The 14,521-nt window shown below is 39.3% G+C and overlaps 2 long non-coding RNA genes across 2 annotated transcripts; one reads left to right on the top strand and one right to left on the bottom strand.

The window, feature by feature from the left end:
* Window positions 1-2,989: 2,989 nt before the first annotated feature.
* LOC139157039 (uncharacterized) lies at window positions 2,990-13,758 on the top strand. Its single transcript, XR_011557410.1, has 3 exons — window positions 2,990-3,053; window positions 4,658-4,722; window positions 13,513-13,758. It is a non-coding gene; the product is annotated as an uncharacterized lncRNA (long non-coding RNA).
* On the bottom strand, window positions 13,217-14,323 carry LOC139157043 (uncharacterized). Its single transcript, XR_011557411.1, has 3 exons — window positions 14,293-14,323; window positions 13,704-13,841; window positions 13,217-13,291 (listed from the first exon to the last, which is right to left on the bottom strand). It is a non-coding gene; the product is annotated as an uncharacterized lncRNA (long non-coding RNA).
* Between the last annotated feature and the right edge of the window lie 198 nt (window positions 14,324-14,521).

Genomic DNA, 14,521 nt, shown 5'->3' with positions numbered 1-14,521 from the left:
ACCCGCAAAAATCGAGGGAACACTGTATATTGCCATTCACTTTTATATGCAAAAGGGGCAGAACTTCAATTGCATGGTTGTGGCTGCAATCTTGCTTCTTCTTTTTTTAACACAAGCAGGGGTGGGTTACTGCTTGGACAGAGGGGAATGCAGTGTGGTAGCAAAAATGGAGCTCCACCCCAGGGCACCCAATTTGCACTGAAAGATGTTGAAAGAAAATGCAGAGCATCCTGCATAAGCCACCCCCACAGTGTGATAATAAAAGTTTTGGTAGCCCTTCACTGAACACAAGGTAAACACCATTGATTTTTGAAAAATCAGTTCATTTTCAAGAAACAACTAAGGAGAGAGGAGGCATTTAAAATCTTTCAAATTACTATACAAAGGAAGATCTAATCTCAGTTATGAACAGGCCAAAAGAGCCATGTATTCAGAGGCTATTCAAAAGCAATCAACCAGAAAGGCTAGTATAACTTTCTATAGCAGTGTTTCCCAACCTTGGCAACTTGAAGATATCTGGACTTCAACCCCCAGAATTCTGGGAGTTGAAGTCCAAATATCTTCAAGTTGCCAAGGTTGGGAAACATTGTTCTATAGCATCAAATAGACTGATGGGGCTGTCATTTCCACTTTCTTGGGCCAGCACACAAACAACAGAAAATACAGGGGGTGGACAAAGAAATGGAAATACCTTGCAGCTATTCCGTGGAATCCAGATTTATGAAGCTCCCTTGGAACAGTTTTAGTGTAAACTGGGTTCTGTACGTGTCTATTGAGCTCTGCAGTGATTTTAGGAGCTGCGGTCTTGCGATCCGCTCTAACAATTTGCTTTAGAGTCCGACGGTCTCTCTCAGACAACTTCGACTTTTGGCCAGACCTGTGCTTGGCTGAGGATGTTTTTCCCTTCTCTTTCAAAAACAGTCATTACTTTTGAAACACCAAACATTTGGGCACTTTCTGTTACACTAGCGCCTGCCATTCGAGCACCAACAATTTGGCCTCTTTGGAAGTCTGAGAGGTCTGCCATTTCTAGAAGGTTATAACCAATTTCCTTAAATTTCTGTTTTAAAAAAGGTAGTTTTAAAAAACGTATCAAATAACAGAATTTTTTAAAAAACATTAAAATATGTCAAATTTTGATTGATTTGAACATGTTCAAACATTATGATGCCAAAACGTCATGTGTTTCCATTTTTTTGTCCACCCCCTGTAGTTCTTTCTATTGTTATGGATTTTGTAAGTGGCTGGTCTAGTCATTTTCTTCCACTATATCAGTGATGGCGAACCTTTTTTTCCTTGGGTGCCAAAAGCGTGTGTGTGTGCTATCGGGCATACGCAAGTGCCCACACCCATAATTCAATGCAGGGGGAGTGTGAAAATAGCCTCCCCTGCCCCCCAGAAGCCTTTGGAGACCAGAAACAGCCTGTTTCCCAACTTCTGGTGGGCCCAATAGGCCCTTTTTTCACAGGGCAAAAACACCCTCCTGTATTCCCCTCAGAGACCCCTCAGAGGAAGCTGAAAACACCCTCCCAGAGCCAAAAATGTGAGCCAAAAATCAGCTGGCCAGTGTGTACACACACGTTGGAGCTGAGTTAGGACAACAGTTTCAATTGCCAATTTGTTTCTCTTTTTCATCCCAGTCAGGACACTAAAATGCCATGATGCTGAACCTATAGCACGTGTGCCAGATTGCGATTTGAATGAATGTGGTTTCATGATTTTATGACCTGGGTTTTCAGATTGGTTTTAAATTTTATAACTTCTTATAATTGGGCTTTGGAATTGTCTACTGTATTATTTTATATGTTGTGAGCTGCCCAGAGTCTTCAGAGAAGGGTGGCATATAATTCCAATAAACAAACAAACAAACAAATAAATGAATGAATGAATAAATAAATAATAGTCCCTTTAATTGCTTTCATAAGTCAGACTTGCCTTTCAGGCCTGTAAAAGAAAAGAACAGTCAATATATAAGAGTCAATGTGATGAGAACTGCTTTCTCCTGCAGAGACCAAAGAGGCAGCTCTCACTGACAATGACCACCCCTGGGATGTGGGTACAACAGAGGTGGGATTCAGCAGGTTCTGACCAGTTCTGGAGAACCGGTAGTAGAAATTTTGAGTAGTTCAGAGAACCATTAAATACCCCCTCTGACTTGCCCCACTGCCATCTATTCTCTGCCGAGTCCCGGCTGATCTGGAGGAAATGGGAATTTTGCAGTAACCTTCCCCTGGAATGGGGAGGTGATGGAGATTTTACAGTATCCTTCCCCTGCCATGCCCACCAAGCCACACCATGCCCACCAGGCCATGCCCACAGTACCGGTAGTAAAAAAAATTGAATCCCACCACTGGGGTGCAAGATATCTATGGAGCCGTGGTGGCTCATTGGTTTGAAAGCAGCATTGCTGGGTAAATTTGCCCAAAGCCTGGAGTTAGGTCATGACAGACTCAAGGTTGACTCAGTCTTCTATCCATCAATATTGATTGCTTCCTCATTGCTTATTTGACCCCCTATGACAATAATTAAGTGTTGTACCTCATGATTCTTGACAAATGTATATTTTCTCTTATGTGCAATGAGAGCATATGCACCAAAGACAAATTCCTTGTGTGTCCAATCACACTTGACCAATAAAGAATTCTACTCTGTTCTATACAATAAAATGAGGACCCAGATTGTTGGGGGCAATATGCCAACTCTGTAAACCACTTAGAGAGGGCTGTAAAGCACTGTGAAGTGATATATAAATCAAAGTGCTATTGCTATTGCTATCTCCATCCTCAAACCAGCTGTATCCAACCACGTGGAAGCCCTTTGCACATATTTGGTTCTAGCCAGTCATAATCATGGGACTTTACTGGTGAATTTAAAACCTGTCAGTGTTACAGCCTTTATAGCCTACTTCTTGATCTGTTAAACCTTACTGCTGCTTAATAATTAAGCACAAGTTAGCTTTGTAACATCATAGGTGAGCCTATGAAGTATCATGCAGGAATAGGAAGGTAGCAATGCTGCAGAAATAATGTTTGGAGGAGGGCTTGTGCTTGAAGGTGAGTTTAGTATGAGTGAGGCCAGAGACAGGACAGGATGTTGTAAATTTCCTGAAAGCCTTTCATTACATTCCTGGAATGTACATGATGGGAAACGGACTGTGTTTATGTTTTTTATGGATATCCAGATACTGTACTTCTGAGAAATCTGTGCTTTCGTTTATGGATTCTGCTGGGACAAGGACTTCTCTATGACAGAACGGTTTTCCTGTTTTTAGTTGAAACAACTTTCATTCATAAACTGCTTAGAAATTAACTTTCTTCAGGCATATTTTATTAAAATATTTTATCCGTAATATTGATCCAAGTTGGTTTCAATGAATATCAAATGAGGAAATGTACCACGTATAGTTTTGGACAAGCCCTGTTGAAACAGTAAACTACTATGTGTTTGGGTTAGGTTATGTTGTTTATGTTGTATGGTTTTATGTACATTTGGTTTTGTATATATGTATATTCTGTGTACTGTATGTTGTTTTTTCTTAAAAACTTATTCAATAAAAACCTATTTTATTTTATTTTTAGAAAACTACTAGGAATCATTTATGAAAAATATGAAAAAGGACAGATATATCTAATTTTACATTGAATAAGGGCAGCAAGATTGATATATGTGCAATATTTAAAAAATGAAAAAATTCAAACAGAAGAAGAAATAATAGAAAAAATATTGACATGTGCAGAAATGAATAGATTAACACTGGAACTGAAGGACAAGGGAGAAACAGAATGCTATGTAATATGGGATAAATTTTATCAATGAGCAGAAAAGAAAAACAGTCAAATAAGTTGACAGCAAGAAGGGGTGGACAGAGAAGCTTCAGACAAAATTAAATATTGCATATGTAAGATCAAAAAATCTAATGTTTTCTGAACAATTATGGTATTTATTGTTTTGTAAATATTATATTTTTGGGGACATAACATTTTCTTTATTTTTCTCCAACATACAATAAAAAACAGTGTATGCAATAAAAAACACAGAGTCGATGCCTAAAGTGATAATACATAATATTTCTTTTTTACATTAAACATTCAAAAAGAAAGACCAAATATCTTAAATTACACTTTTTACTAAAGTGATTTGCTCTTCTCTGTTATGTAAATCTCATATAAGGGAATGAAAAAAGAGGATGATCACAAAATGTCCAATGCTTTTAAATGTTTGTTAATCGTTTGTGTAAATAAAGAAACTTTATATATTTTTTTAAAAAGAAACAATGTGGCTTATTTCTAAATAAATATGCACCATTTCTCCAGTGAGTCAGTGCAGGTGGGAGTGATTCGAGACCAACTCCCTGGTTAGAATTAATTTAGTTAGAGTCTTTCATTTGAATTCTTGCTGGAGTGTAATATGAATAAGAATGTCAAAACGTACGTGTCTTTTTAATTATCATGAAAAGATGGCTTGGTTGCTGCATTTTCACTGTATCTATTTTGGTGTAGTATTTTAATAGAAATCTATGAATTGGAAATATATGGGAGTTTCTTTTTGTTAATGTCATATCCTTGGCTTCCTTGTTCCCTTTATAATCCAACTTCCCTTTCCGTCTGGTTCCATATTTATTAGTATTTATTTGTGTTTTATTGTTCCTTTCCTTTAGGACTACAAGGCAGCACTCCCTCTTCTAGTTTTCCTCACAACTATTGTGGGATATGTTGGGCTAAGGTACAATAATAATTATTATTATTATTATTTATTATTATTTATTAGATTTGTATGCCGCCCCTCTCCACAGACTCGGGGTGACTCACAATAACAATAAAACAATGTACAACAAATCTAATAATTTAAGAATCACTAAAAACCCCTTATTAAAAAGCAAACATACACACAAACATACCATGCATAAATTGTATAGGCCTGGGGAGATGTCTCAATTCTCCCATGCCTGATGGCAGAGGTGGGTTTTAAGGAGTTTACGTAAGGCAAGGAGGGTGGGAGCAGTTCTAATCTCTGGGGGGAGCTGGTTCTAGAGGGTAGGGGCTCTTCCCCTGGGTCCCATCAAACGACATTGTTTAGTCGACGGGACCCGGAGAAGGCCAACTCTGTGGAACCTAACCGGTCACTGGGATTCGTGTGGCAGAAGGTGGTCCTGGAGATATTCTGGTCCAATGCCATGAAGGGCTTTATAGGTCATAACCAACACTTTAAATTGTGACCGGAAACTGATCGGCAACCAATGCAGATTGCGGAGTATTGGTGTAACATGGGCATACCAAGGGAAGCCCATGATTGCTCTCACAGCTGTATTCTGCACGATCTGAAGTTTCCAACCATTTTTCAGAGGTAGCCCCATGAAGAGAGCATTACAGTAGCCTAACCTCGAGGTGATGAGGGCCTGATTGACTGTGAGCAGTGAGTCCCGGTCCAGATAGGGCCGCAACTGGTGCACCAAGTGAACTTGGGCAAACGCCCCCCTCACCACAATTGAAAGATGGTTCTCTAATGTGAGCTGTAGATCAAGGAGGATGCCCAAGTTGCAGACCCTCTCTGAGGGGGTCAATAATTCCCCCCCCCCAGGGTTATGGATGGACAGATGAAATTGTCCCTGAGAGGCAAAACCCACAGCCACTCCATCTTATCAGGGTTGAGTTTGAGTCTGTTGACACCCATCCAAACCCTAACAGCCTCCAGGTACCGGCACATCACTTCCACTGCTTTGTTGACTGGACATGAGGTGGAGATGTACAGCTGAGTATCATCAGCCTACTGATGATACCTCACCCCAAGCCCCTGGATGATCTCACCCAGCGGTTTCATGTAGATATTGAATAGCAGGGTGGAGAGGACCGACCCCTGAGGCATCCCACAAGGGAGTAACCTAGAAATCGACCTCTGACACCACCCCCCCACTAACACCGACTGTGACCGACCGGATAGGTAGGAGGAGAACCACTGGAGAACAGTGCCTCTCACTCCCAAACCCTCCAGCTGGCTCAGAAGGATACCATGGTCGATGGTATCGAAAGCCACTGAGAGGTCAAGAAGCACCAGGACAGAGGATAAACGCTTGTCGCGGACCCGCCAGAGATCATCCATCAATGCGACCAAAGCATTTTCTGTGCTGTAGCCGGGCCTGAATCCTGACTGCTGAGGACCTAGATAATCAGCTTCTTCCAAGGACCGCTGGAGCTTGAGCGCCACCACCTTCTCGACAACCATCCCCATAAAGGGAAGGTTGGAGACTGGACAATAGTTATTAAGTATGGCTGGGTCCAGGGAAGGCTTCTTGAGGAGGGGGCTCACAAGCGCCTCTTTATACGGTGTTGGAAAGGACCCCCTCCCCAAAGAAGCATTGACAATCTCCTGGACCCAGCTCCGTGTCACCTCCCTGCTGGCCGAGACCAGCCAGGAGGGACATGGATCCAGTAAGCAGGTGGCGGAACTCACAGCTCCAATGGCCTTGTCCAGTTCATCAGATGTCACCAGATCAAACTCTTCCCAGACAGGTGGACAAATACGGGCCCCAGTCACCTCGACTGACTCGTTGTCAGTCGACTCTGTCATCCAATTGGAGTCGAGGTCCGCCTGCATCCGAGCGATTTTATCAGCGAAAAACGTGTTAAAATCCTCGGCACTACTCTGTAAGGGCTCCCCAATTCCCCCCTGGTTAAGAAGGGAGGGGGTCACCCTAAACAGAGCAGCCGGGCAGGATTCCGCTGATGCAATCAAGGTGGTATGATACGCGCATCTTGCCGCCTTGAACGCCACTTTGTAAGTCTTAATAAAAGCTCTTACAAGTTTATTATTTATGATTAGCTAATCAACCAGGGAAATTCCATGATTGTGAATAAACTTAAACCTGGTTCCCAAATCTTAGTTTACTATCTTAACTGTCATTCTACACTGGTGCTTTATTGATCATCCTCCTGTCTTCTTCAATTAGCTATCATACCCTATATATTTCTTGGGTTCAGCCCTGTCCTTATTCTGGCCTGCCTCTAAATTACACTCCAGTTTCCTAACTGGCAATCTATCTTTCTTAGATTATCATCGTAGGTGTGGCCAGTGCATTATGTATCCTGCCCACAGGCCACGAGCTTGACATCCCTGCTCTCAGTAAACCACAGTGAACAAGCTTAGGTGGCCGGCTACCTAGGCTAAGGCAGTATGTTTTTACATTATCTTGGTGTCTGTAGATTTTCATACAACAAGCTTTGTTTCTCCAATCATTGGATTTCTTTGTTTCTCCAATCATTGGATATCCACTATGAGGATATTGACCCAGAATTCTTCAAATATGTGTTTTGAATCCAAAATCCAAGTAACATTTTGTTTGAAGAAGCAAACAAGAAGAAAATATTGTTTTTGTAATTTTATTGTTGTATTGACTTTTAAAATTAATGTCATTTCTAATACTTTTGAACACTATTATCCAAAAAAGACTGCATGAACTTTAGTTTTCTAGATATTATAAATCTAGTAGGTAATAGCAAATTAAAAACAATTTCTTATAGCAGAATTCATTGTAAAAGATATGTAATTTTACCAATTTCTACAGAAACCTTCATCAAAAAGAATAATGCTGTTAGGGTTTTATATATTCCAATTCCTTCCTAAGGAAATGGTTTATCTTCAATAACTTGTCTTAATAACTTATCAAGATCTCTCCCACTCACAAGTATGTAGTTGCACGAATATCACCATTCCTACTTTTTCTTGCTGTACTTTTAAAATGGTTAACAGGACATTACTTGTCTGCTAGGGACATTAGCGTGGATTTGATAGAATTCAATAAGAACTCTAGCCCTTCTGTAACTCAACCTTTCTGAACTCAAATAAGATTCCTTGGCCTTTCTGAATCAGCAGTTGATTTTGCCAGCTCTAAATTTAGTTATACACAACAGCACTTAGAACACAAGTCAAGCCTGAGCGGTTGTATAAACTATCTGAGAAAAAGTGTTTACATGTGGGTATTCAAAAACAAGTCAGGAAGTTACTAAGGAAGGGAAAATGTCACAATTTTAAAACAATGGTAAAATATTTCACAATTAAATTTCTCTCAAGGAAAACATATGGTTTATTTTGAAATGTATGGTGTAAAATACCACAGCCATTCAATTGAAAGGTAATAGCGATATAAAACAATTAAATTGATTTAAATATAATAACAAAATGCCCAGCTTTTGGAAATGCATGGTGCCCAAACATTTCTCTCTCAAAGTATCCATCCCAAATCATCTTCGTATCATATGTTAACTTATTGAATAAATTGAGATCATCCAAGGAGGATGAATCTTTTGAGATTTAGGTTAAATAAAAGTATTTAGCACATTATTAAACAATGGAATTTGAAATATGAAGATGTGGGGATCTTTAAAAAGATAAAGATTGCTTCCATTCCTAGATGCCTGGGATAAACATAGATCCATCCTAAAATAAAATACAAAAAATAGTCTAAGGGCAGACTAGATGGATCATGAGGTCTTTTTCTGCCGTCAGTCTTCTATGTTTCTATACAACCATGCTTATTGGCAATGACCCAGGAGTGGTTTGTCAGTGCTTTGTGAAATGTTTACACTTTCAGACTGTTGGAATTTCCCAGTAGGGGTTTTTTGGGTGTGTGCAATTACTCTTCTGGTCTTAGACCGTCTTACTCTGTTTCCCTTTTGAGGGGGTAATCAAGCATAGCAGGGGACTTAATTTCACCTGACTGGCTATTAATGTAGATAGTTTAAATCAGCGGTCTCCAATCTTGGCAACTTTAAGACTTGTGGACTTCAACTCCCAGAATTCTTCAGCCAGCAAAACTTGAGTTGAAGTCTACAAGTCTTAATGTTGCCAAGGTTGGAGACCCCTGGTTTAAATTATCTGGCCATTGTGGGAATCAGAATGGCTGAAACCAGAAGAAGGTTTGAATCTCTAGGGGGAGTTCTAATCTCTGGGGGGAGTTGATTGAATCTTAGTTGTTGCAGGAGTCAGTGGAAATAATCAACTCCTTGAGAATCGGAAGGTTTCAAACATTTGCAGATTGCATCTACTTCAATATTTTGATGACATTTTAGTCATATCCAAAACAAATCAAAGTCCTACTAAATTTTGAAGAATGTGATAGACAGTTGGCTGGTAAGGAGAGTTGCCTATTTCTTTCTCAGAGCTTCAGACATCTTTTGATAGTCTATAGCCATACTTCTTCTCTCCATACTGAGATACAATATGATGAGTGATGTGATAACAATACATAGCTCTATTGTGCACGTGGATAGGTGCTTTGATTTTATTGTTTTTCCTGAAGTTGCAGGAGTAAGGAGTAAGTTGCAGGAGTAAGGTCTATTTTATGGCTATGTATTGTCATATTTATTTATTTATTGCTTCAAAACAATAAGGTTTCCAGGAGGAAGGGAGGTGCGAGGGAGGGAGGGGGAGAGAGAGAGAGAGAATTATTTAAGGGAATTGTTTACTCTTACTTTGCTATCATAGAACCAGAGGTTGGCTGCTGCCAGTTAATTAATTAATAATAATAATTTATTAGATTTGTATGCCGCCCCTCTCCAAAGACTCAGGGCGGCTCACAACAATAGTGAACAATATATGACAAATCCAATAATTAAAAACTCTGTCTAAAAAACCCTTGTCATTAAACAATAACCACACAACCCAATCATACCATACATGACTTTTATTAGTAAGGGGATACATGAGTTATCCCCTTGCTAATTATGGGTTTTGAGAGACTTATGAAAGGAGAGGAGGGTGGAGGCAGTTCTAATCTCTGGGGGGAGTTGATTCCAGAGGGCCGGGGCCGCCACAGAGAAGGCTCTTCCCCTGGGTCCCACCAGATGACATTGTTTTGTCGACGGGACCCGGAGAAGGCCAACTCCGTGGAACCTGATCGTCCGCTGAGATTCGTGCAGCAGAAGACGGTCCCGAGGGTATTCTGGTCCGATGGCATGTACTTGTTATAATTCTACACAGTTTGGCAAATGGCAAATCCCACCACTAGCTGGCCCCACCCACAAGCATGCCAGACGTGCTCTCACCCATCACCGAGAACGCACCAATAAGATGGGCAACAGGCAGCCCTTCACTGAACTGATTCATGAAAGCAGATTGGTAGCAGAAAATTGGCTCACTGGGGCATACTGATTATAGTAGCAACAACACAAATGCTAAAATTCAGAAATTGGAGAATTGTGAAAGAGCTCAAATGGTTATCCATTATGATTCCACATCTGCTGTGCAATGTGAAATTGCAATTTTGCACAAGCAATGTCCCTTCAAAAAAGCATGACTAGTAAATGTACAACAAGTAGTAACTGTGAGGAGGGATCTTGGAGTCCTAGTGAACAACCATTTAATTATGAGCCAGCAGTGTGCAGCGGCTGCCAAAAAAGCCAACACAGTTCTATGCTGCATTAACAGAGGGATAGAATCAGGATCATGTGAAGTGTTAATACCACTTTATCAGGCCTTGGAAAGGCCACACTTGGAATACTGCATTCACTTTTGGTCACCACAATGTAAAAAGGATGTTGAGACTCCAGAAAGAGTACAGAGAAGAGCAACAAAGATGATTAGAGGACCAGAGGCTACAACATATGAAGAATGGATTCAGGACAATGGTGGGTTCCTACCAGTGCAGTCCAATGCACTGCTCTGGTAGTGGCCCACTGATTGCGCAATTCTGGCACAACAGCTCCAGTCTGTCCTTGGTGGTCCGTATGCATCACCCTCAGTTCTTTGTAATTTTCCACAATTTTCGGCTCCCTGAGTGTATGCAAAAGGGAAATTGTCCCTCTGCACATGTGCAGAAGCAAAATCACACTGAGAACGCATGAGAGAAAGTGTAGCAAGCACACGCACCCACAAAACATCACAATGCACACACAGAGCACCAATAGGAAAAGGTAAGGAACTCACCCGTGGGTATGTCAAGTTTAATGAAAAGAAGGACCAAGGGAGACATTGTAGCAGTGTTCCAATATCTCAGGGGCTACCACAAAGAAGAAGGAGTCAAGCTATTCTCCAAAGCATCTGGGGGGGTAGGACAAGAAGCAATGGGTGGAAACTAAACAAGGAGAGAAGCAACTTAGAACTGAGGATAAATTTTCCTGGCAGTTAGAACAATTAATCAGTGGAACAGCTTGCCTACAGAAGTTGTAAATGCTCCAACCCTGGAAGTTTTAAAGAAGATGTTGGATAACCATCTATCTGAAGTACTGTAGGGCAGTGTTTCCCAACCTTGGTAACTTGAAGATACTGTATTTGGATTTCAACTCCCAGAATTCCCCAGCCAGCATTTGCTGGCTGGGGAATTCTGGGAGTTGAAGTCCAAATATCTTCAAGTTGCCAAGGTTGGGAAACACTGCTGTAGGGTTTCCTGCCTAAGCAGGGGGTTTGACTAGAAAACTCCAAGGTCCCTTCCAATTCTGTTATTCTATTCTATTCTATTCTATCCTATTCTAAATGCAATGAGGAGTATCAAAATATGAAATTTCATTTGGACTATATATCAACTCATACCTTTAGTAGTTAGAGAAGAATATACTTCACTAGTATATTTGAGCTAAGGTTTGTTGTTTAAAAGGGGGCACAACAGCTCGGTAGTTAAAGACACTAATCTTGTCAATTGGAAAACTGACAGCCTGGGTTCAGACCTGAGCACCATGAGATGGAGTGAGCATCCATTACTTGCCTCAGCTCCTGTCCACCAAGCAGTCTGAAAGCATGCAAATGCAAGTAGATAAATAGGGACCACTTCAGTGGGAAGGTAATAGCGTTCCAAGTGCCTCAGCGTATAGTCATGTTGGCCACATGACCACAAAAATGTCTCTAGACAATGCTGGCTCTCTCAGCTAAGAAACAGAGATAAGCATCACCCCAAAGAGTCAGACACGACTGGACATATGATACTTTTACCTTTACCTTTTTGTTGTTGTTATGGTACATAACAGAGTTCAAGTGGTAAATATGGTAAAAATGGGGGGAGAAATTAAAGGCCTATACAAATGCAATTGTAATTACCATCATCTGATTTGCAAATAGAAAAGAAAGAAAAGAGAAAGAATTCCCACACCCTTAAAGCCAAAAATGGAGCAGTGATGTCTCATTGGGTGATTCTTTCATTATCTGATGCATTTTGGTCCATAATTTGAAAAACCTACTCTAATTCTTTGGGAGGCAGGCAAAGGGAAGTTAGATGACTGAGTCATCACGCATTTAACTGTTTAAATTTGCAGGCAGCAGTCCATGGGGATTTCAGAGAAGTGTCGTTTTTAATCCTGCCAAACACGTCCTTGTCACGGAGTTTTTATCCTTCCCTCTTGGCAGTTGGTGTCACACCCTCTGCAAACAGGGCAGTATTCAATGGATAAAGGATTCATATTGGTGGCATAGTTGTACACCGCTGATACATTTTATTTATTTTTATTTATTAATCAGATTTATATAGCTGCCTGAGTCACCAATGGTGGCTCGTTAACGTTTGTGAACTGCGTGAAAGTTGTGTTATTTCATTTTTAAATTAAATTTATTGGATGCTCATCTTACCACAAGATATGGATAATGTATGCTAAAAGTTTATGATAAAGCAATTATAGAAACTGCCATCCAAAGGTAAGCAAAGGAAAGAATTTTTAAAATCTAGAGTAGATACAAAGAAACAACCTTGAAAAAAATATGGTTGATGTTAGGAAAAAAATAACAATTTGGTACTAGAAGCAAATATCAATATTTTAGAGGTGTGTCACCCTTTGGGATTTTGCATTTGCATTTCTATTTTAAAAATGTGCAACTTTGATCTTCTTAAGCCATATAATTTCTATTGAGACATTAACTTTGTTTTTTAGCCTCTTGAATAATGTATTTTTTAAAGTTCCTTATCAAATAGTACTACTGATTCTTCATCTTTTTTTAGGAAGCAACAGATGTAAAAATAAATATATGAGAGGTGCTTCATTATCCAAACTATGTAACATCATCAGGACTAGCACTAATTATGTTACCTAGTTTGGTTAATGAAACATCTGCAAGAAAACAACCAAGCTCAGAGAGGACTAAGAATCCTTCATTTCAACTCTGAGCTACAATTATTATCCTTTATTTGTAAATAAAGCTTAACTTTACATTATTTTTAATTTACTCATGGGATTTCCCAGATAGGAAGGAATAATCCTTTGGAAAGTCTAATCTTTATTTTTAAAGTGCATAATCATTCCACTAGATAATCAAACATGATAAATTAACCTCAGGTCTGAAGGAACTTCATTCAGATTTCTTAATTGATTTGGATGCCCTTTGTAAAAAGAAAAAAAGAGAGAAGTCATAAGAAACAAACAGCTCAGGAACTGAAACTATAAAACACAATAAACTTTCTGTAACAGTTAAAAGTCTACTTAGCAAATGTGGAAACTGGAAATTTTAAAAGAACAATACCAAAAGTACAATTATCTTTGGAGAAGAAGAAATGCAATTGTGTAATGTTAAATAACAATTTAAGCCTTCTTCATTTCACAGGGTTCCTGCTTCTCACAGTCAGATCCACCCAATTGCCTTACAAAAGAGATTCTAAGAAAGTACGTGGACCTCTCCCTCTTGTCCAGTTTTTTTTTTTTTAACCACCCCATTGCTACATCCACATTTGGAACTGATCAGAAACAAAGAATTAATACTGCGATTCTTTTCAAGAAAAGTACAGGAAACCTTACCAAAGATCATGGCTTCAGGGCTTGATGCAAAATCCAGCTTCACTAAATGGCACGTTCAAACCCTCTCCTTTGATACAGTTTTGTTTCATAAATATTTCATAATTTAATGCAGGATCTGATTCCATGTACCGAGAAACTCTTTTTAAAAAAAAAAATATTTTTATTAAATTTCATAGACAAACATGACATACATAACATGCAACACTTAGTGGAGCTACAGTTGCTCCGCTTAGAGTAGAAGCCATCTTTATATTTAAGCATAGAAAAAATGAAAAGAAAAAATCTTGTCGTTGTTTAACACAGTCTATAAAATACTTTAAAATATCAATTATAAAGTGGTAAATAAGAACACATCTAAAATATTTAGCAACATATGTAAAAAATTTAAAATTCTAACTTAAATTGAGCTAAAATAAAAGGAAAAAAGGAAGAAAAAAAGACGAAAGAATAAGGGTAGAAGAAAAAAGGAGTTCACATTTATATTGTGAATAATCATCATCTACTACAATATAACTACTAAATGCTGATATATTTAAAGTAAAATAACAATAAAATTATCCATGTACTGAGAAACTCTTAACTGACCCACCAAGTAGAAACAGATGGGATAGTTGTGCAGGATTTGGCTTTTTCTAAAGAAGTGAACTAATGCCACTGTTATGCAAGACAATAAACATTTAGTTGCGACAGTCATGACAAGAATTTCTTTTCCAGGATTAGCTACATAGCAATAGCACTTAGACACACACCCCTTTAGAGTGCCGTACATCCCTCTCTATGCGGTTTACAGAGTCAGCATATTGCCCCCAACAATTTGT

Source organism: Erythrolamprus reginae, chromosome 1 (assembly GCF_031021105.1).
Source record: "Erythrolamprus reginae isolate rEryReg1 chromosome 1, rEryReg1.hap1, whole genome shotgun sequence".
Classification (NCBI taxonomy): domain Eukaryota; kingdom Metazoa; phylum Chordata; class Lepidosauria; order Squamata; family Dipsadidae; genus Erythrolamprus; species Erythrolamprus reginae.
This window is presented reverse-complemented; position numbering and strand designations above follow the sequence as displayed.